This window comes from Narcine bancroftii, chromosome 2 (genome assembly GCF_036971445.1).
Source record: "Narcine bancroftii isolate sNarBan1 chromosome 2, sNarBan1.hap1, whole genome shotgun sequence".
In the NCBI taxonomy this organism is placed as follows: Eukaryota; Metazoa; Chordata; class Chondrichthyes; order Torpediniformes; family Narcinidae; genus Narcine; species Narcine bancroftii.
The window spans coordinates 285,900,934-285,921,747 of NC_091470.1; the positions used below are offsets into that span (position 1 = coordinate 285,900,934).

At 39.3% G+C, this 20,814-nt stretch overlaps 1 long non-coding RNA gene across 3 annotated transcripts in view; it reads right to left on the reverse strand.

The window, feature by feature from the left end:
* LOC138755365 (uncharacterized) overlaps window positions 1-20,814 on the reverse strand; it is a 40,917-nt gene that overhangs the window by 4,148 nt on the left and 15,955 nt on the right. For 2 of the 3 annotated variants that reach the window (XR_011352223.1, XR_011352224.1), the window contains exons 2-4: window positions 10,103-10,312; window positions 5,274-5,372; window positions 4,455-4,474 (exon numbers count right to left, since the gene is read on the reverse strand). This is a non-coding gene — a long non-coding RNA (uncharacterized lncRNA). Of the gene's footprint in view, window positions 1-916; window positions 4,475-5,273; window positions 5,373-10,102; window positions 10,313-20,814 lie in introns of those variants that run through there. The other variant, XR_011352222.1, reaches the window with a different exon arrangement.

Genomic DNA, 20,814 nt, shown 5'->3' on the forward strand with positions numbered 1-20,814 from the left:
GTCTCCGCTCCATCCTCAACATTCATTGGAGCGCCTTCATCCCTAACATCGAAGTAGTCGAGATGGCAGAGGCCGACAGCATCGAGTCCACGTTGCTGAAGATCCAGCTGCGCTGGGTGGGTCACGTCTCCAGAATGGAGGACCATCGCCTTTCCAAGATCATGTTATATGGTGAGCTCGCCACAGGCCACCGTGACAGAGGTGCACCAAAGAAGAGGTACAAGGACTGACTAAAGAAATCTCTTGGTGCCTGCCACATTGACCACCGCCAGTGGGCTGATATCGCCTCAAACCGTGCATCTTGCCGCCTCACAGTTCGGCGGGCAGCAACCTCCTTTGAAGAAGACCGCAGAGCCCACCTCACTGACAAAAGACAAAGGAGGAAAAACCCAACACCCAACCCCAACCAACCAATTTTCCCCTGCAACCGCTGCAACTGTGTCTGCCTGTCCCGCATCGGACTTGTCAGCCACAAACGAGCCTGCAGCTGACGTGGACATTTACCCCCTCCATAAATCTTTGTCCGCGAAGCCAAGCCAAATAAACTGTGATTAGTAAGGGATTGCTTAAGGTGGTATGTGATTGGGAAGGATGAGAATCACTGGGATGGAACCATTTGTTACTGAAATATTTTGCTCGAGATAAATTGTAATTGGCCCATTTCCTTTGGAGTTATGAAACTGTGCACATAACAAATTAATGAGGTATGATTAAAATAGTGGTTTTTAAACTTTTTCTTTCCACCCACATACCACCTTAAGCAATCATCGTCATCGTGGAGGAGTCTCAGGTTCAAATTAACTTTTCAGGAGGTGGATAAGACATCCTATTGATAGGATCAATTCCCTTGATACCGAGTCAAAGGCTTTGGTGAGGTCGATAAATGCCATTTACAAAGGTTTTTAAATGATTTTATTTATATTTTCAAATCAACATGGAATTCATCAATTACATAAAAGAAACATAATCTTATCATTTTATGTTGATTTTGAGTTAAATAAAACAAATCCTAACCCTTCCCCCTCCCATCCACCCATGGAAAATATGAGAGAAATAGTCAATAGAATTGAAGAGAGAAAAGAAAGAAGAAAAAGGTTTAATGGATTCATCAATCTCCCACCATGTGACAAATATCCTGACAAATTGAATCCCAGGGGGTTCCCAGATGCAGGGGCTGGGGGTGGAGTGGGGGAGGGGCATTGTTAAGAATATACACCTATATGTTGAAGATATGGACTCCAAATTTTTAGAAAAACATTGTAATTTTTCCTAAGGTTCGAATAAATTTTCTCCGGGGGAATACAAGCATATATTTCTGCTTTCCAGCTGGTCACGTCTAGATGGGAATCAGATTTCCAGGTAACTGCTATACACTTCCTGGCCACTGCCAATGCAATCTTTACAAATTCTAATTGGAATTTCGACAGTCTCATTTTGGTCTTGAATCTGCTATATTTCCCAATATAAACAATTCTGGTATCTGTATAAATCACATTTTTGTGATTTGTTCAAGAAGATTTCCCAAACTTTCCCAGAAAGCCTTCACCTCAGAACATGATCAGGTTGAATGCAAAAAGGTTCCTGTTTCTTCAGCACATCTAAAACATTAATCTGATGTTTTTTTAAATTTTAATTTGTGTAATTTTTGCACTGTAAGATGTAGTTGATCCAAAAAAAGTGTATTGTGTCAATCTATACCTTACATTAATAGTATTGGTCAGACCAGCTTTAAAAAAAAAAATCCATCTCCCAAATTTGTCTAGTTTGATGTAATCCATGTTTCTGGGTACCCATTTGAAGTCAGAAATATGCTTTCGAAATAAATTTCTTTGTAGTCCCCTTTCAAACCAGAGTCTCTACTTCATTGCACTGCTGTTTGGTTATCATTGGGCCCAATTTGTTTCTTAAATAAGATCTTAATTGAAAATAGCTGAAGATAGTATTATTTGGTTTTTAATTGATCAAATGATATTAATTGCCCCTGCTCATAAAAATCCTCGATACACCTGGAGCAGGTGTCCTGGATTTTATTGTCCATTGTTAAAGGAATAAACTTATTTTGAGCTTGAGGTGTTTCAGGAGATAGGCCCCCTTTAGTCTTGATTTGATCATTTATTTTATTCCAAATATTAATTGTATGTTTTGATAAAGGGGAAACTTTTTACATCCAAAATTAATTTTGAATTGTTTATATATAAAATCTTCTGCTGTCCTCTCTCCAACCTTATGCAGCTCTATTTTTGCCTAAGAAGGCTTGTCTCCTCTGTCAAAGAGGGATGTGACAAACTTCATTTGGGCTGCCCAATAATATTTCTTGAACTCTGGGAGCTTCAAACCTCTCCCATCTCATAATCTTTTGATAATTTATCAATAGGTAATCTGGGTGGTTTACCCTTGCAGAGGAATTTCCTAATGCTTCATTTAAGTCTTGAAAAAACTTCTGAGGTAATGGAATCTGTAATATCTGGAAGAGATACTGGGCTCTTGGCAACACATTCATTTTTATACAATTGAGCCTACCAACAAGAATTATTGGGAGAGTCATCCACTCACCAAGGTCTTCCTTAATTCTCTTAAGCAATGGAAGATAGTTCAACATATATAAATACTGAAAGTTACTATCTACTTTTATCCCTAAATATTTTATGCCATTTAGTGGCTCCTTAAATTGTGAATTTCTCTAAATTTGATTATAATTCCCTCCTATAAGAGGCATAATTCCACTTTTATCCAAATTGACTTTGTAACACCAAACTATCCCATAATCCTCCCATTTAGATTGTAGTTTTTGTAGAGGTTGCTGGCTCTGTCAGATGTATCAAAGTACATTGTCAGCAAACAAATGAATCTAATGTTCTTCCTGAATGACCAAGAATTTTTTAATATCTGGATCTCATTGGATAAATTCCACTAACAGCTCTATATTTAGGATAAAGAGAGCTGGAGATGTTGGACAACCATCTTGATAAATGGAAATGCTGATGAAATTTGCCTATTAGTAATCACATTGGCTTTAGGCTCAGAATATAGAGCTTTAATGCAATTTATAAATGTTTTCCCTAACCCAAATTTTTCCAGCACCTTAAATAGAAAATCTCATTCCACTCTGTCAAAGGCTCTGTCTGCATCAAGGGCCACAGAGTCTCTCAAATCATCTTGTTTGTGCCAGATGAATTATGCTGAACAATCTGCTTCCATTATCTGCAGATTGTCTCTTTTGCACAAAGTCTATTTGATCCGCATTAGTTAATTTTGGCAAACACTTTGCCAATCTATTTGCAAAGGCTTTGGCAATAATCTTTAGTAATGATATGGGTCTATAAGATGATGATTTCACTGGAACCCTATCTTTTCTTCAGTATCACTGTAATTATTGCCATTGAAAATGATTTTGGGAGGCCTGATCCAATACCTCCATAAAAAGATGTATTAAAAGATATTTAAATTATTTATAAAATTCAGGGGGGAACCCATCCTCTCCCAGGAATTTATTAGTTTGTAAGGAGTCCAATGCTTCCCTTATCTCTGCTTGAATAGAGAGAATTTAGACCTCTGTTCTTTTAGCTTTAAATTTGGAAGGTCCAATTGTGACAGGAAATCCTCTATTATTCTCATCTCCTAATGATTGAAATTCATATAATTTAACATAAATTTTTTGAAAGCCTCGTTAATGTCTTGTAGTTTACAGGAAATCCTGTATGATTCTGTTTTAATTACATTTATTGTTCTGGAGATCTGATCTGCTTTCAACTGCCAGGAGAGGACCTTATGGCCTCTTTCCTCTAGCTCATAGTACTTTTGTTTAATTCTAATTATCATTTTTTTCTGTAAGTTTGCAATGTATTGTACTTGAGCTTTCTGTTAATTAATTGCATATGTTTTTCCTCAGAGCCCATTTGTTGAAGGTATTTTTCCAAATATAATATCTTCTGCTCCAATTCTGCTACTTACTTTTTATATTCATTTTTAATCCTTTAGGTATAACTAATTATTTCTCCTCTTAGATAAGCTTTCAATGTGTCCCATAAAATAAATTTATCAGTAGTTGAATTACACTTCTCACAGAATGAATTAATTCTGTCTTAAAATTACAAAAATCTGGACTCTTCAACAGCAATGAATTAAGGCACCATCTCTTGACAGCCTTTTGGTTATCTGGCATAATAATTGTTAAATCAAGATGGGAATAATCTGATAACAGTCTCGCATTGTATTCAGCTTTCATAATTCAACCCTGCAATTGGGATGAAGCCAAAAATAAATCTATCCTAGAATAGGAATCATACTGTCCTGAATAAAAGAAATAATTCCTTTCCCTTGGATGGTCTTCTCCAGATGTCCACTAGATTAAGACGACTAATTAATCCCAAGGTAGCTGTAGCTACCTTCGTCCTTGTAATTCTCTTTGATTTATCTAGAGCTGGATGCAGACAAAAATTAAAATCCACACTCACCAACAAGTTCTCGTGTGCATCTGCCAATTTAAAAAAAGTTGTCATGAATAAGTTTTTTGTCATCGGTGTTTGGCACATATAAATTCATCAGGATTCAGGATTCTGAGTACATCTAACAATATACCTTAATATACCTACCTGATGGGTCTACAATCACATCTTGCACTCTAATTGGAACATTTTTCCCTATTAATATTGCCACTCTCCTTGCTTTATAGTTGTAAGAGGCTATGAACTGGCTGACCCAACCCCTTTAATTTTCTGTTCTTTTTCTGTTGGATGAGACTCTTCAAGGAAGGCCAGTTCAACCCCCATTTTCTTTGTGTGCCAGGGCACTTTTTCTTTTAACTGTTCCATTAAGGCCATTCACATAAAAACTCAAACATTTAATTGTATTGTTCAATAGCTCAAAAGTTTACATATCTATTGCCCCCACCCCCAGCACTGAGCACCCACTATCTGAGTTCCAATCATGATGATCCCGAGGGAGAGAGACAAATTCCAAATGAAACCAAAAAGAAAAAATTAGATAGAAAAGACATAGCGAAGAAAAAGAGAGACAATCCCCCAAAACAAACCACAGATGCCTACCCAGAGTGTGGTACGACCAGTACCCTCCATAACCTGGGTGGTGCTAAAGGCATCCATTGATCATGATGTTAGGTAGAGCAGAACACTACCACCCTACCCTCCCATGGTCTCCCAATCAATATATATCTACAGTTACCCTAAGTATATTATCTGCATAAACAAGTTTTTTTCCCCCCTGCAACAGTTATGATTAAAGTTATTAATGAGATATACTTTGAAACAAAATACCTTTACAGTTCTTTATATCTTCAGACTAGGGTTTCTTCAGCTGCCAAATTTGGAATGCTATCGGGGATGCAAGACTGCAGGCTAGAAGAGCACCCGAACCTGAAAAATCAATGGTAGAGGAAGAAAGCTCAAAAAATCCAACAACTAACAGATGCCAATGACACTAGAGGCTTTAAAAAAAAACGTTATTTTTGACACATTTTACTAACAGTAAAACCCCTCTCAAAAGCAAAGATGGTTCAACCATCCTGAAGAGCAATGCTGACATCAATTTTCAATGGAGGGAGCACTTTGAAGATCTTCTACATCAAATTGTCTCATTTGACAGGAATATGATTAACAACATTCCAAAATAGCTCATTGACGACTCCCTAAGCAAAATACCAACACATAAAGAAGTCAAGGGAGCCATTGAAAAACAACAAGGCCGCTGGACTCAACGGAATACTAGCTGAGGTCTATAAATTGGAGGTAACCTACATCATTACCAACTGCATCAACTTCTCATCAACACCTGGATAAATAAAGATGTACCAGCAGACTTTAGAGACTCAGGAATCGTTGCCATCTACAAAAGGAAGGGCAATCAATCACAATGTGGAAACTATTGTGGAATTTCCTTGTTAGCAACAGCAGGAAAGATCCTCACCCACATCATGAATAATTGGCTCAAGCCTTTAGCCGAGAAGATCCTTCCAGAGACACAAGCAGGTTTTAGATCATCACGTGGAGCAATCAACATGATCTTCACAATGCAACAACTGCAGAAAAATGTCATGAATAACTTCAACATATGGGGGATTCATGTGATACTGTAAGTGGTCAGGATGTTAATCTTGTGGCTCTCAGCATTCATAAAAGATAAAGGTTATAAAAGACACCATCTAAATAAATGGACTTTAAAACTTAACTAAATGGGTATAAGAAAAGAATCTGCAATTCCTTCAACCTCAGGCTGATAGAGTTAAGGAATTAACTCAACTTGGCATTGCAGGAATGACACCTCCTTCAAAGGAGAAGCCGGAGGCAGAGTTTTGACCCACCAACCCCTCCCCCCAGGCAAGCACTTCTCCTGACTGAGCTAATGTGGGCAGTGCCGAGTTATGAGAGTCAGCATAGATTAATGAAGCCCGACGCTCAGGGCTCTGACACAGAGTGGAACCTTCGATGAGGAAGAAGAAATAAGTATGGAGGGAGAATTGTCAACAAAGAGCAAAGGTAAGAAGACAGAAAAAAAGACCAAGCATAAAGAAATCGCCAAATGCACTTTGAAGGACATAATGCAGGTTTTAAATCAACCAATAATAAGCAGGTTAACAAAAAGTTAAATGATATACAGTTGGAATGAACAGCTTCCAGACTGCTTTGGCTGAACTGAATCTGAGAATAAATAATTCAGAAGACAGACTTGAGGATGTACTGGAAGGTAGTAGAAAACAGAAATTAAATACTTGGGAAACAGAAAAAGATAAGATATGGGAGAAATTAGACATTTTGGAAAACTTTAGCAGGCACATTAATGTCAAAATTATTGGCCTGCAGGAAGGCATGGAGGGTCAAAGCCCTTTTTAAAAAATGGTTTCCCGAAGTAATAGGAAAAAATACAAATGATGACAGAAATTAAATACTTGGGAAACAGAAAAAGATAAGATATGGGAGAAATTAGACATTTTGGAAAACTTTAGCAGGCACATTAATGTCAAAATTATTGGCCTGCAGGAAGGCATGGAGGGTCAAAGCCCTTTTTAAAAAATGGTTTCCCGAAGTAATAGGAAAAAATACAAATGATGACAGAAATTAAATACTTGGGAAACAGAAAAAGATAAGATATGGGAGAAATTAGACATTTTGGAAAACTTTAGCAGGCACATTAATGTCAAAATTATTGGCCTGCAGGAAGGCATGGAGGGTCAAAGCCCTTTTTAAAAAATGGTTTCCCGAAGTAATAGGAAAAAATACAAATGATGAAAAAGTTGAAATAGAACATGCACACCATGGCCTCATGCCATTCCCAGGGCGGCACCAGAGACCTTGCTCTGTCCTGATAAAACTGTTAAGATATCAGTGGCAGAAAGGCGATGTCCACTTGAGGTGGATGGCAAGAAATTTTTCTTTTATCTGGATATTAATGCTACACTACTACAATGAAGGCAGGAGTTCAAATCCCCTCAAAAGGGTAAGAGTCGAGGAAATGGCCCAAATAGTAAAGATGCGTGTACTTAAAGTTGCACTGCAAGAAGCACACAATTCTTCACAAATCAACCAATTAGTTCTAGTGGCATGTCATTGTTAAGAAAACACATCAGTCCCTCTACTTTCTCAGAAATTTGCAAAGGTTTGGTATGACATCGGAAACCTTGGTAAACATCTACAGATGTGTAATGGAAAGTGTACTGGCTGGCTGCATCACACCCTAGCATGAGGCACCAATACCTCTGAGCAGAAAGCCCCAAAAAAGGTAGGAGACACAGCCCAGTGCATCAAAGGCAAAACTCTCCCCATCATCAAGAAAATCTACACAAAACACTGCTATCAGAGGGCGGTAGCAATCATCAAGGATATGCACCATCCAGGATATTCTCGATTCAAATTGCTGCCATCAGGAAAGAGGTATAGGTGCCATGACTCGTACCACCAGGTTCAGCAATTGTTGCTACTCCTCCACCTAAACAAGACTTGGAGACTAATTTAAGAACTCTAACTTTGCACATTATATATTAGTGAATGTTTTTTTTCCCCAGTATTGCACAGTTAGTTGGTTTGCATTTCTCTCTTTTGAATACACATCTTTTTCTTGAGTACAGTTTACAGTAACCGATAAGTAGAAATTTTTCCTGGTCCCAGGAAAAAGAATCTCAGGGTTTTATGTGATGACATGCATGACCTCTGGCAATAAATTTGAACTTTATCCATTTTGCTGCCAACTTTCACTGATCTCAAATTCACTTGGTCCATCTCTGGTGACTCTCTCAATCTTCCTCTTTATTTCAGGAGACAAACTAACTATGGAATTGTTTTATAAATCCACTGATTCTGGATTTCCAATTTATGGTCAGAGTACATTCACATCACACAACCCTGTGATTCTTTTTGCTGCGGTTTGAGGTAGTGCAAAAAAAAACAATGTACACATATAAACAAATCTAAGTGCAATACAGAGAGCAGAAAAAAACAAACAATAAAGTTCAAAAGTAAGAGTCCTTAAATAAGTCCCTAATTGAGTTTATTGTTGAGGAGTCTGATGCTGGAGGAGTAGCAGCTTTTCCTGAACTTGGTGGTGCAAGTTGTTTCATCTTGTATTCATATGTGTGAGTTCTTAGACAACACATGGATGAAGGAAAAGGTTCTTTACTTTAAAGTTGATGTCAACAGCCCATGAGACAATACCATGAGGCTGCAAATCTCCATTACAGATCTATCTCACTGCAGTCTCTTGCCCTGTGTCAGCCCCTGCTGGCAGCCAAGTATAATCATACGATATCCTTAAGACCTTGCTAGTAGCAAATGCAACCATGATCATCATCATTATACAAGTCGTGTGTCACTGATATCTCTTTCCTAACAGAAGCAGCAAAAAAGAGCTTTTGCTAGGTGGTGTGGATCCTTGATGATTGCTGCTGCTCTCTGACAGCAACGTACCCTGTAGATGTCTTGATGATGGGAAGGGGTTTGCCTGTGATGTCCTGGGCTGTGTCCACTACCTTTTGCAGAGCTTTGCACTCTGGGGTATTGGTGTTCCCATACTAGACTGTGATGCACCTGATTAGAACACTTTCCATCACACATCTGTAGAAATATGCCAGTGTTTTCGATATCATACCAAATTTGCTCAAATTGTGAGGAAGTAAAGGTGGCAATGTACTTTCTTCTCAATGCCATTAGTGTGTTGGGTCCAGGAAATATCTCCAAGATAGTGACTCCCAATAATTTAAACTTGCTCACCCTCTCCTCCTCTGATTTCCCCCAATGATCACTGGATTGTATACCTCTTGTTTTCCCTTACTGAAATCAACAACTTGGTTTTGGTGACATTGAATGCAAGGTTATTTTTTGTGGTACCATTCAGCCAAGTTTGCAATCTCTTGCATGCGGATTCATTGCCTTTTTTTTTAAATATACAATCCACTACCTTGGTAATGTCAGCAAATTTGTTTATAGTGTGTTGTCATACTGAGAGACACAGTAAAGCGAGTGGAGCAGGGGGCTAAGAACGCAGTCCTATGGTGCTTCGGTACTGATGGAGATTGTGGAGATGTTCTTACCATCCTCACTGATTGTAGTCTGTACATGAGGAAATCCAAAATCCAATTACACAGTAGAATGTATTCCCACAGTTACCTTGAACATTGCTTTCTACCCTATCTCCTGTAAGGATTCTATTCCTTTCTCTCTCACTTCCTCTGTCTCAGTTGCATCTGCTCCCTGAATGAGGATTTCAATTCCAGTATCTATGAAATATTCTCCTCCAAAAAAACTGGTTTCCTTTCTACTGCCATTAACTTGACCCTCACCCATATCTCTATTTCCTGCATATCTGCTGTTCCCTTCCCTACACGTGCCCCCTTCACCTTCTCACCCCCCCCCCCCCAACACAGCAATGACAGTGTCCCCTCATCCTTACCTACCAGATCCAACATGTTATTCTGTGAAATTTTCATCATCTACAATGAGATCCCACCACCAAACACATTCTTCACCTCTCCTCTCTGTAGATATCCCTCTCTCCGTGACTCCCTGGCATACTTGTCCTTTCCCACCAATTACCCCCTGTGATTGCAAGAAGTGCTCCACTCCTGCATCACCACTTTTTGGGGCACCAAACATTTCACCTGCAAATCTGTAGGGGTCATTTATTGCATCCAGTGCTTCTGATATGGCCTTCTCTGCATTGGGAATGTTAGACAAAGATTAGGAGATTGCTTCGTTGAATGCTTTCACACTGTTAACTGAAATAGCAGACTTCCCAGTGGCCGACCACTTCATTTCCACACTTCATTGCCACATTGATATGTCTGATCCATGGTCTCATGTGAGGCCACCTGAAAATTGGAGGAACAATACATTATAATCTGTCTCATCAGTCACCAACCAAATAGTCAATAACCTTCCCCCCCCTCCACCCACCCCCCCCCCCCCACCCCGCCAAACCCTCCAGGCTGAGTTTTTCCAGAAATTTTGAGTACTGCACCAGATTCCAGCATCAGCAGGTTTTCTTGTTTCCTGTCATTGGAGTACTGCACCTTATCCATTGTAACTGGATACATGTTCAAGAATGAGATTTCCTACCAGTTCAAGTTAAAGGAATCGCTATGTGTTTTCATGTTAGTTCTTCATTGATATGTTTATCGCAGATATTTGATTTTTTTTTTCAGATCGCTTTAAAATTCCTGGTAGACTGAAAACAGCATAATAAATTCTAAGTTTTTATCCTGACATTGAGGTTTCTGCAAAAGCTGCTATTCCATTACGTGGATGCATTTGATGCCATTTGCTGTGAAGTGCAAAGGGCACATAGAGGACAGGCAACAAGGGGAGAGGAAGCTCAGTTGTCAGCAAAATGCTGAATTTACATTATGCAAGGAACAATGTAATTTATCTGTGCTTCAATAAAAACATTGTCATTGAAATCTGCCACCTTATGTAGTCACACCTCCAACCTTTAAAGTGGCAAGTGTGAAAGCAAAATCTGTTCAACACTGGTATCAAATGACACCATCTCATGCTAGGGACTGCCAGCTTTGACCCCTAGTACAATCCCTGGTGTCTGCAGATGCCAGTATTGAGATCAGGAAAGTGTGAAAAGGGCAGCAACACTGCAGGCACTTCTGATTAAAGGTAGAAAAGACCAAATACTGGGGGTAAACTCTTACAAGTGTGAAAGCGTTCAGTGTCCCAGTTAGGAGAGGTCTAGTGTGAAAGGTCAAACTCCCATTCCTATCCAGGAACACTGAATGGCCGATTTACTGGGAAGCAAGTGTAAAAGGGGCTTAATATGGCCCCAATTATCTTTGGTTTAATCTTCATGATGTTAAAATTTTTTATAAATCTTGAAATTATCACAGTAACAAGGACCCATCTGAACAATAGAAGTCAAGTTGTTCATAAATTTAAGCATAAACTTTCATTAAAAGTAGATTAACTGTTTTTGGTATTATACTTCATTAAGATTTGCATCAAAATATACTTCTCAGGGAAAAACCCTGTTCCATTCCAGCTCAGCTGTATGGCTTTCAACTTGTCACACTGAGGAGAAAAAATATGCAGTCAAAATCAAAATTTGACCTGGGTTCAATTATTTCTTCAATGAACACTATGTGAATTGTGAATGTCATAAAGAAATTCAGATTTTTCTTAATTAACTGCAGTTTTTTTTAAACAAATTCAACTGGAACTTGAGAACCAGTGATTAAAATATGCAATTGAAAGTCATCTGTAGGCACAATTAAAATAATAAATTTGTGTGCCATATTCATCAAATAAAAATATTGCATAACTATTTCAGAGGAAAGGTTTTATTGCATAAAATATATGAATTGTAGCAAATATTTTTTAAATGTAAAATTGGTACACTGAATATTCAGCCCTGCTTCTGACCATGGCCTTCCCCATCAGTGATCATAGGGAGGCATCACTCATTACAAATAAATTTCAGGAAATGTAGGAGGAAGTACTTGGGAGCAGATGCATGTCCTGAATAAGATTTTACAAACAAAGTCAAGATATGAGCAGCATTTTGGAACAGAATAATTCACTGGTAGCATTTTGGAGTGAGGTTTCCCCACACAAGGAGAAACATTCAATGAAGCAAGCAAGTAAGACCACAAATGCTGGAAAACTGGAGCAGCACACAAAATGCTGAAGGAATTCAGCAGGTCAGGGAGCATCGATAGAAGGCAACCGACAGTGGACCTTTCTGATTGTAACCTTTCATCAAGCATGAAACATTGACCATCTATTGCCTTCCATGAATGCTCCCTGACCCACTGAGTTTCTCCAGCATTTTGTGTGTTGCTTTAGTTTCTTTTGGCTTGGCTTCGCGGACGAAGATTTATGGAGGGGGTAAAAGTCCACGTCAGCTGCAGGCTCGTTTGTGGCTGACAAGTCCGATGCGGGACAGGCAGACACAGTTGCAGCGGCTGCAGGGGAAAATGGGTTGGTTGGGGTTGGGTGTTGGGTTTTTCCTCCTTTGTCTTTTGTCAGTGAGGTGGGCAAGTCTAAAACCATAGACCATATTACTGTTTGTCATCAACATTTTTCTCTGCTCCTGTTTCTAATAGTGCCCTCTCAGTAATTTCTATTTCTAAAACATCAATCCCACCTCTCTGTTAACAGCTCAATTTCTTAAATAATACAAGATTAATTATCTCTTTCATTGCATAGTTCTTTAGTTCTTACTCCGATTTGCATTTAAATAATTTACAGATTATGAACTTATGAATATTAATACTGCACAGCATAGTATTTTAGAATTTGTTTATTTGACCTAATTGATCATTGAACTTGTGGCTTCCAAGATTATTCATTCATATTGCTGTCTAAATTTTACTAACTATAAAACAAAAATGCATTATGCCTTATTTAAATGATCAAGTTGACTGTCACAGTTGAAGTTTGAACTGGAGTGTCTGCATTTGATAATGACATTATCTTTCTAATGAGGTAGAGAATGTTTAATACAATTTTTAATCTATCCTTTTTTTTAATGGTGTCAAATAAACTCAACATTAATTGGCAGTGATAATGTAACAAATGTCCATGTTACTCTAAATTATAATAGCAGATGGACAAACAATCGTGTTTTGAACCACTTATTCTCTTTCATAAATTATGAATTTTAAACATCAAAATTAATTGTTTAAAATTATATTCATTCAGGGAATATGGGCCTCATGGGGTGTGCCAGCTCTGATGACCCATCCCTAATTGCCCTTAAAAAAATGGTAGTGAACTGCCTTCTTGAACTACTGCAGTTGTTTAAATGTAAGAATACCCACAACTGATTTCCAGGATTTTGATCCTTATTGATGGTGAGGGAATGGTGATGATTTTCAAGTCAGGATGGTATGTGGCTTGAAGGGCAACTTCCAAGTGGAGCTGTTCCCAGGTTTTTGCCACCCTTGTCCCAAGGTGCTGTCTTGGGAATTTTTATTAGTTGCTGTTGTGCATGGGTGGTGAAGTGAGTAAATGATTGGTGATGGGGTGCCTATCAAGCAGGCTGCTATGGTGTTGAGCTTCATGAGTGTTGCTGAAGCTGAACTCATCCAGGCAAGTAGATGGTGGTCAGGAGGTGACTAACATACTGCAGGATACCAACCCTCTGACCTGCTCTTGAGCCATATTGTGCATATGGCTATTTCTGTATAATTTCTGGTCAATCTTAACCCAAAGGATATTGATAGTAGGTGATCCAGTGAATTGCGTTGTGTGCAGAAATAAACACTCTGTGGAAATCTTTTTACAATATGAGTTTTCATTATAGAGATACTATATTAAAGATCGAACTGTTTCCTTACACAGAATAAATGTCATGAATATAGTTGTCTTATATGTCACCGTGCATCTTGGCGCCTCACAGTTCGGCGGGCTGCAACCTCCTTTGAAGAAGACCGCAGAGCCCACCTCACTGACAAAAGACAAAGGAGGAAAAACCCAACACCCAACCCCAACCAATCAATTTTCCCTTGCAACCGTGCCTGCCTGTCCCGCATCAGACTTGTCAGTCAACGAACCTGCAGCAGACGTGGACATACCCCTCCATAAATCTTCGTCTGCGAAGCCAAGCCAAAGAATGTCACTGTATACAATGAGTAGCTTAAAGTAGAATTGAGTATGGATAGGGCTATTTCTGGGATCATAAAAATGCTGTGTCACATTGAGCGACATAAGAAAATTGGAGCACGAGTAGACTATTCAGCCCGTCAAGTTTGCTGCACCATTCAACATGAGCTGATCTGCCCCAGGTATCATCTCTTTGATGCTTGTTTCACATCACCCTCAACATTTATTTTCACAAAGATTCAATGACATCAATTTTTTGTAAACCCTGAAACTCAAATCTAATGTTTTAATATCTGGAATTAGGACCAATGACGGGAGGCTTTCAATTCTTGCATTCAGTGCTGACTGAGAAGGATTTTAAGAGATTAAATGAAGGGATCCACTCTTGCTGAGAAATAGATCCCTGCAAGTTTCCTTTGGCTGGTTAAGAGTAACATTTGTGGATACATCAGAACATTTATATTTTCAATCAAGGCTGCATATAAGACGTAGAAAGAAATAAAATCTGCAACATAGAGCATATAATTTCCTACCCAACCAAATCCTACCTTTTAAAGCTTGGTCAATAGATGGTCAAGACAGACTTTTGATGAAGATTTTTGATTAAATTAATCTTCCAGGCAGTGAGTTCGAGTTCACCCTTTGTGTGAAAATTTGTTTTCTCTTTAATTCTCTGCAATTACTTTACATTTAAACTCCTTGGCTCTTAACTCCACTTCACAGAGAAATAAGTTCTTCCTATTTATTTCAGCCTTTTGTTGTTTTACATTGCTCAGCAATCTCTCTCCTCAGCCTCTTGTTTGCAAAAGAAAACAACTCCACCTTCTCTCGAGGAACACAAGCAACTGCAGGTGCTAAAATTTCAAGTGACAAAAGAGAAGCTGGAGGCACTTATCAAATCAGGTAGCATTCATGGATAGAAAAGTACAGACTTTTTCCCCCACCCAAAATGCTGAATATCCATTTCTCTCCAATGGACACTGCCTGATGTGTTGAGTCCCTCTAGCTTCTCTTTGATAATCAAATCTTATCTAAACATTTCTAATTGCTAAAATTTTACAGTCTTTGCAAAATTCATGTCAATCTCTTTTGTAATCTCTCCAGTACATTCAGAAAGGTCCTGCAATATGGTAACAGATCCACAAACATTATCTCTAATTGTGGTCTAAGTAGTATTATGTACAATTCTAGCATGCAGTCCCTGCTCTCATGATCTGTTTTGCTGAACAATGTAATGAATCCTTTTGAGAAACACAAAAGTTGACAACAAAATCTTAAACAGACAAATAACTGCTAGAGGAATTCAACAGGTCAGGCAACATCCATTGGACGAAGTGACAGTCAACATTTTGGCTCTGAATCCTTCAAGTCCAAGATAAAATAGGTCAAATAAAACTCATAAATGGGGAAAGCTGGGGGAGGGGCCTAGATATGTTGGAGTACAGGACAGAAGATGAAAGAGGTGGAGACAAAAGAGGGAGAAACCAATGGGGGTGGGGGGGGGGAGGAAAGGAAGGAAAGTTAGAGAAAAAAATATGTGCAGGAGTCGGTGAAGAAAAGATGGAAATTAGAATCAGATGAGAGTGGGTGTTACCTTATGATAGTACAGATTCCATCACCACTGTGTATATGTACATATGTACAGATGGTAGTGTAGGATGACTGTGATTGGCTGAGAGTGTAGCCACACCTACTGGCAGGTCTTAAAGGATTGCTCCTAGCCAGACCAAATCATTCTGGACTGGTCGACCTACTTGTGATATGCTTCAGTCTTTTAGTTAATAAAAGCCCTGGTTTGGATCAACAAGTCTTTGGTTCTTTCGACACATACTACATACCTAAAATGAGAAAAATCAATATTCATACCATGAGGTTTAAAGCTGTCCAGGAGAAAAATAATGTGTTGTTCCTCAAGTTTCCATTTGGCATCACCCTGACAATGGATGACGGCAAGGACAGACATGTCATTGTTGGAGTGATGAGGGGGAGTTGAAATGCTTGGCTACAGGAAACTCAAGTTTAGACCAACAAACTGAGCTTAGAAATTTGGTGAAGCAGTTAACCAATCTATTTGATCTCACTGATGTCAAATTGAATACATCAAGTGCAGTAGGTAGATAAAATGGCGTGCATGAAAAGCTGGAAGGTCAGTTAATAGGCCTGAATGGATGTGAGGGGGAAGATGTAGGGACAAATTTTGTACTTTCTGCAATGACAGCAGGAAGTGTCTAAGAAGGTGGATGGGTTAGGGTTTTACTGGGGGAAAGATAGAGTATGGGTAGTGTTACGAGCCCAGAGGACCCCAAAACCCAGCAGCAATAGATAGTCACCAAGACAAATGGTTACTTAAACAAAAGTTGCTTTTAATTATCTTTAAACATGAAAATAGAATCAAACTTTAACTTATCACTATTAACTTACCTAACCCCCTTCTAATTCTAAGCACACATGTATGTAATAATATGTGAGCAAGTTCAGAAAAGTTATTTGGTTCACAGTCCAATCTCACTTCTCATTCCTCCAAGTTCACTGGTTGCAGGCAATTCTTATACTGTGCACAGAATTTAACATTTATAAGGTTCACCAGGCTTTGGTGCTTGGAAGATAAATGGTTACCATTCAGGAAGGTTGTTGTCAGTTTTCAGAGAGAGATTTGTTATTCCAGGACATCCACAACTGATTTACTTCCATCAGCCACTCCAGTGTCTTGCTGACAAAACTTGCCCCCTCAGGGTTCTCCAGATGATAACCTCTTTCTTTCAGGTCACCACAGAGCTCCTTTTTGATTCTCTTATTTCAAGTGAAACATTAGACAGCCAGTCCTCTCCTCTTGCATGAACCACAAGGGCTTTGACCAGGCCGTCTTCCAAAATGGGGGATTCTACAAGCTTGCGAGATTGTCCTATACCAGTCCCAGCTGCTGCCTGCTGGCTGTAACACTGCAGAACTGATCTCTCTCTAAGAGAAAGCTTGTTTGACTCTCTCTACTTGCAAAAACACATGACCCTCTTAGAACAGCAAGCTCTCTTCCAGACAGCAGTGGCTCCGACATTCTCTTTCATTTGTTGCCTTTTGTAATCAACAATCCATTAGTGAAGTCTCTTGAGCACTCTTCAAAGCTTTTGCAAAATCTCTGAGGCCCTGATATGTCTAGCATGGGGTAGAGCTCCATTATTTCAAATAAGATCTGTTTTAAAGTGTTTGTATGTAACCTACTCTAACAATCTTTCCCAATTTATCTCCCAAAAACATATCTATATACTCTGTCTCAGTAGAAGTTTGAGAAATAGTTGAACCATCTTCGCCATTTCATGAAATTCCCATCTACACAGAATAGCAGAGCAAAAGCAGCAAGATCTGAATCACGTTCAATTAAGGACAACACAAAATTGGATAGACTAGAATCAGAAGACATATCTAAATGAATTTGGACTGGCTCTGGGTAAAGGCTGAGAACAGGATGCCATGTCACAGTGAGGTTAGTTTCTGAAGGAAGCCAACTAAAGTGGAACAATTTCCCATTCCTCCTGCTGATTAACTTCACTCCAACTGGGAGAAGTGAGAAATACTGCAGTGAGGAAGGTTGGGAAGTGTTGATACAATGACACAATCTGACTCACTGTTTGCACCAAGTTGAGGCTGATGGTGTCTATCATGGATTATGTATCATTGTGAAATGCCCAGTGGATGACAGCGAAATTGAGGACAGGCACTTTTGAAAAGGATACTTCATAATTTCCCTTGTTTGACAGAATTGGTCTATAATTACAGCCAATCCCCAATTTTTCAAGAAAGTAATTATAAGCTTCCTTCTTGAATCAAACAGAACTCCCACAGTGCTATTGTAAGCATTTCCAAAATCCAAGTTTTAAGTTTATTTGTCACAAAATTCCTAATACAGTGAGAAGGATTCTTCTGTGAACAGCCCAACAAGTTATCTCCTGCACAATTATGGGGTTCATTAGGGAACAGGATAACTGCAGGAAAGAAACTGTCTAATCCTATTGATGCATGTTTTTGCACTTTTCTTTTGAATATTTATAATTTTCCAGATTTGAACTCAGAGCTTTCAACAATATTACTGTCAGTGAGTACAATCAACACCGATTACAACTTATCCAAATTTATACTGTACAAATTCCTCTGTTGAGTCCAAATTTTTTCTCTTCCCTCCCCTCCCCCCCACTCCCATGACACATAACACTTAACGCTTAACTGATCAAAAAAAAAGGAAAACACAGGACAATAAAAGGACTCACAATGAAGGAATAAATCATACATCAGGGAATTATAGGTATGTCGTGGCATGGTGGCCGGGACCAGGCTGATTTCTTTTCCTGACTTTACCCAGTTGGAATGAGACAGGCACACCCCCACCCCCCAAAACTGAGAAGGAAGCAGGGAAGGCAGAAGAGCGAGGCACAGCAGTCCTCCCTACAACTGTGCTCTTATAAACTTTAGGAATGGTTGCCAAATCTTTTGGAAAGTGCCATAACTCCCCCTCAAGTTGTATGTGCTTTTCTCCAGGGGAACACAGCCTTGCTACTCCTTGCTCCATTGCACAATGCTCAATCAAGAGTCAGCCTTCCAGGTAACCGCTATGCATTTCCTGGCCACCGTCAATGCAATCATTACAAATTGAATTTGAAATTTGGACAGCTTCATTTTAAATCTTGTGTCCATTATATTGCCCAACAGGAACAACTCTGGGTCCTGAGGGAATCCGTTACCTATAATTTTCCCTAGGACTTCACCTAGTTCTGAGCAAAAGGGCCTCACCTTAGTATATGTCCAGGTCACGAGCTCTAAGGTCTCGGTCTCAATGCCGCATCTAAAACATTTGTCTGATCATTTTGGTTTAGATCTATTAATCTTTTGCGGCATACTGTACAGCTAGTGGAAAAAATTCTATTGCACCAGCCTATACCATACTTTGATGATTGTAGTCAAGCTGGTCAAACCATCGCCCATCAAGCGTTATTCCTTGGTCCGACTCCCATTTCTGCCTTGATTTATGAAGGCTTTGATTAGGTCCTTCCGGCTTGAAGGAGGGAATACAATGCGAAAATGAATTTCCATGTGTTCCCTCTTTGAATCATGGTCTCTATTTCACTGCACTTTGGTAGGGCCATGGTTGGACCTAATTTGTCCTGTCAGTTTTTCTGTGTAGCAATTTGGCATCCCATTTATAAATAAAATCCTCTGCCATATTCTTGCCCACCAATTTGTACCTAGGACGGCATCTCTCCTCCCTCAAAGATGAGGAGATGTATCTTGACTGGGCTGCCCAATAATACTTTTTGAATCCCAGGTCAATTTCTCCATAGAGACCCTCGCTAATTTCCTGTTCCATAAAAATGTTCCTAACCGTGAAAGCAGGTTCTGGAAAAAAAAACCCGGGGCAATGCTACGGACAGTGTCTGGAAGAGATACTGAAGTCTTGGCAGCATTTTCATTTTAATACAGTTGACCCTGTCCACCAGCATTATGGGCAGGGACATCCACCTGTTCAGGTCCTCCTCGATTTTTCCCAGCAAGGGGGTGTAATTTAACTTGTACAAATTATTTAAATTTTTATCTATTCTAACTCCTAGATATTTGATCCCATTTATCAGCCATTTCCCATGAGTGGCATTATTTGGCTCTTGTTCCAATTGATCTTATACCCAGAAACCTTCCCATAGTCTTCCAGGGTAGAGTGCAGTTTGGACAATGATTTCATTGGATCTGTGAGATATACCAACACATCATCAGCAAGTAGGTTGATCTTGTGTTCTTCCTGGCCTACTTTGTAGCCCTTAATGTCTAGATCCTGACAAATGGCCTCAGCCAATGGTTTCATAGCCAGTACAAACAGAGTTGAAGATAATGGACACCCCTTGTCAGTGGGAAGACTGATGAAATTTGTCTGTTGGTCACAACTTTCGCCTTGGGTGCGTGATATAGCATCCGTATTCAACTAATAAAAGTTGCCCCTAACCCTAATTTCTCCAGCACTTTAAATAAAAAGTCCCACTCTAATCTGCATCTGGGGCCACAACCAGGCCCCTCTCATTTCTAGTTTGTGCCAGGTGTAATGCACTCAACAATCTACCAATGTTATCTGCTGCCTGTCTTTTTAGTACAAAGCCCGCTTGATCTTTATTTACTAGCTTTGGCAAATACTTCACCAATCTATTTGCCAGGGTTTTGGCTATTATCTTATAATCCATGCTTAATAACAAAATTGGCCTGTAAGAAGTTGGCCACAATGGATTTTTGTCTTTCTTTCGGATTGTCTTAATAATTGCTGCTGAAAAACAATCCAGGAGTGCATGGGTTTACATTGCCTGACCTACCACCTCTATATAAAGAGGCATCAGTATATCTTTGAATTCCTCATCGAACTCAGATGGAAACCCATCCTCCCCGGAGACTTGTTAGTTTATAATGAATTCAGTGCTTTCTCTATCTCTCCTTCTGTGAAGGGACCATGCAAGTCTTCCTGCTCTTCTAAGTCCAACTTTGGTAGCTCTATTTTGGATAAGAACTCACCAATTTTGCCCATCCTCCCTTCATAATGTTCTCAGAAGTTATCATTAATTTCCTTTGGTTTATAGGAGACTATCTTTCCCACCTTGTACCGCACTGATTGTTCTCAAGGCCTGTTTCGTCCTGAACTGCCACGCAAGAACTTTGCGAGATCTCTCCGCAAATTCATAATATTTTTGTTTTGATTACAGTATGGCCTTTTCCTTACTGTATGTTTGAAGTGTCTTATATT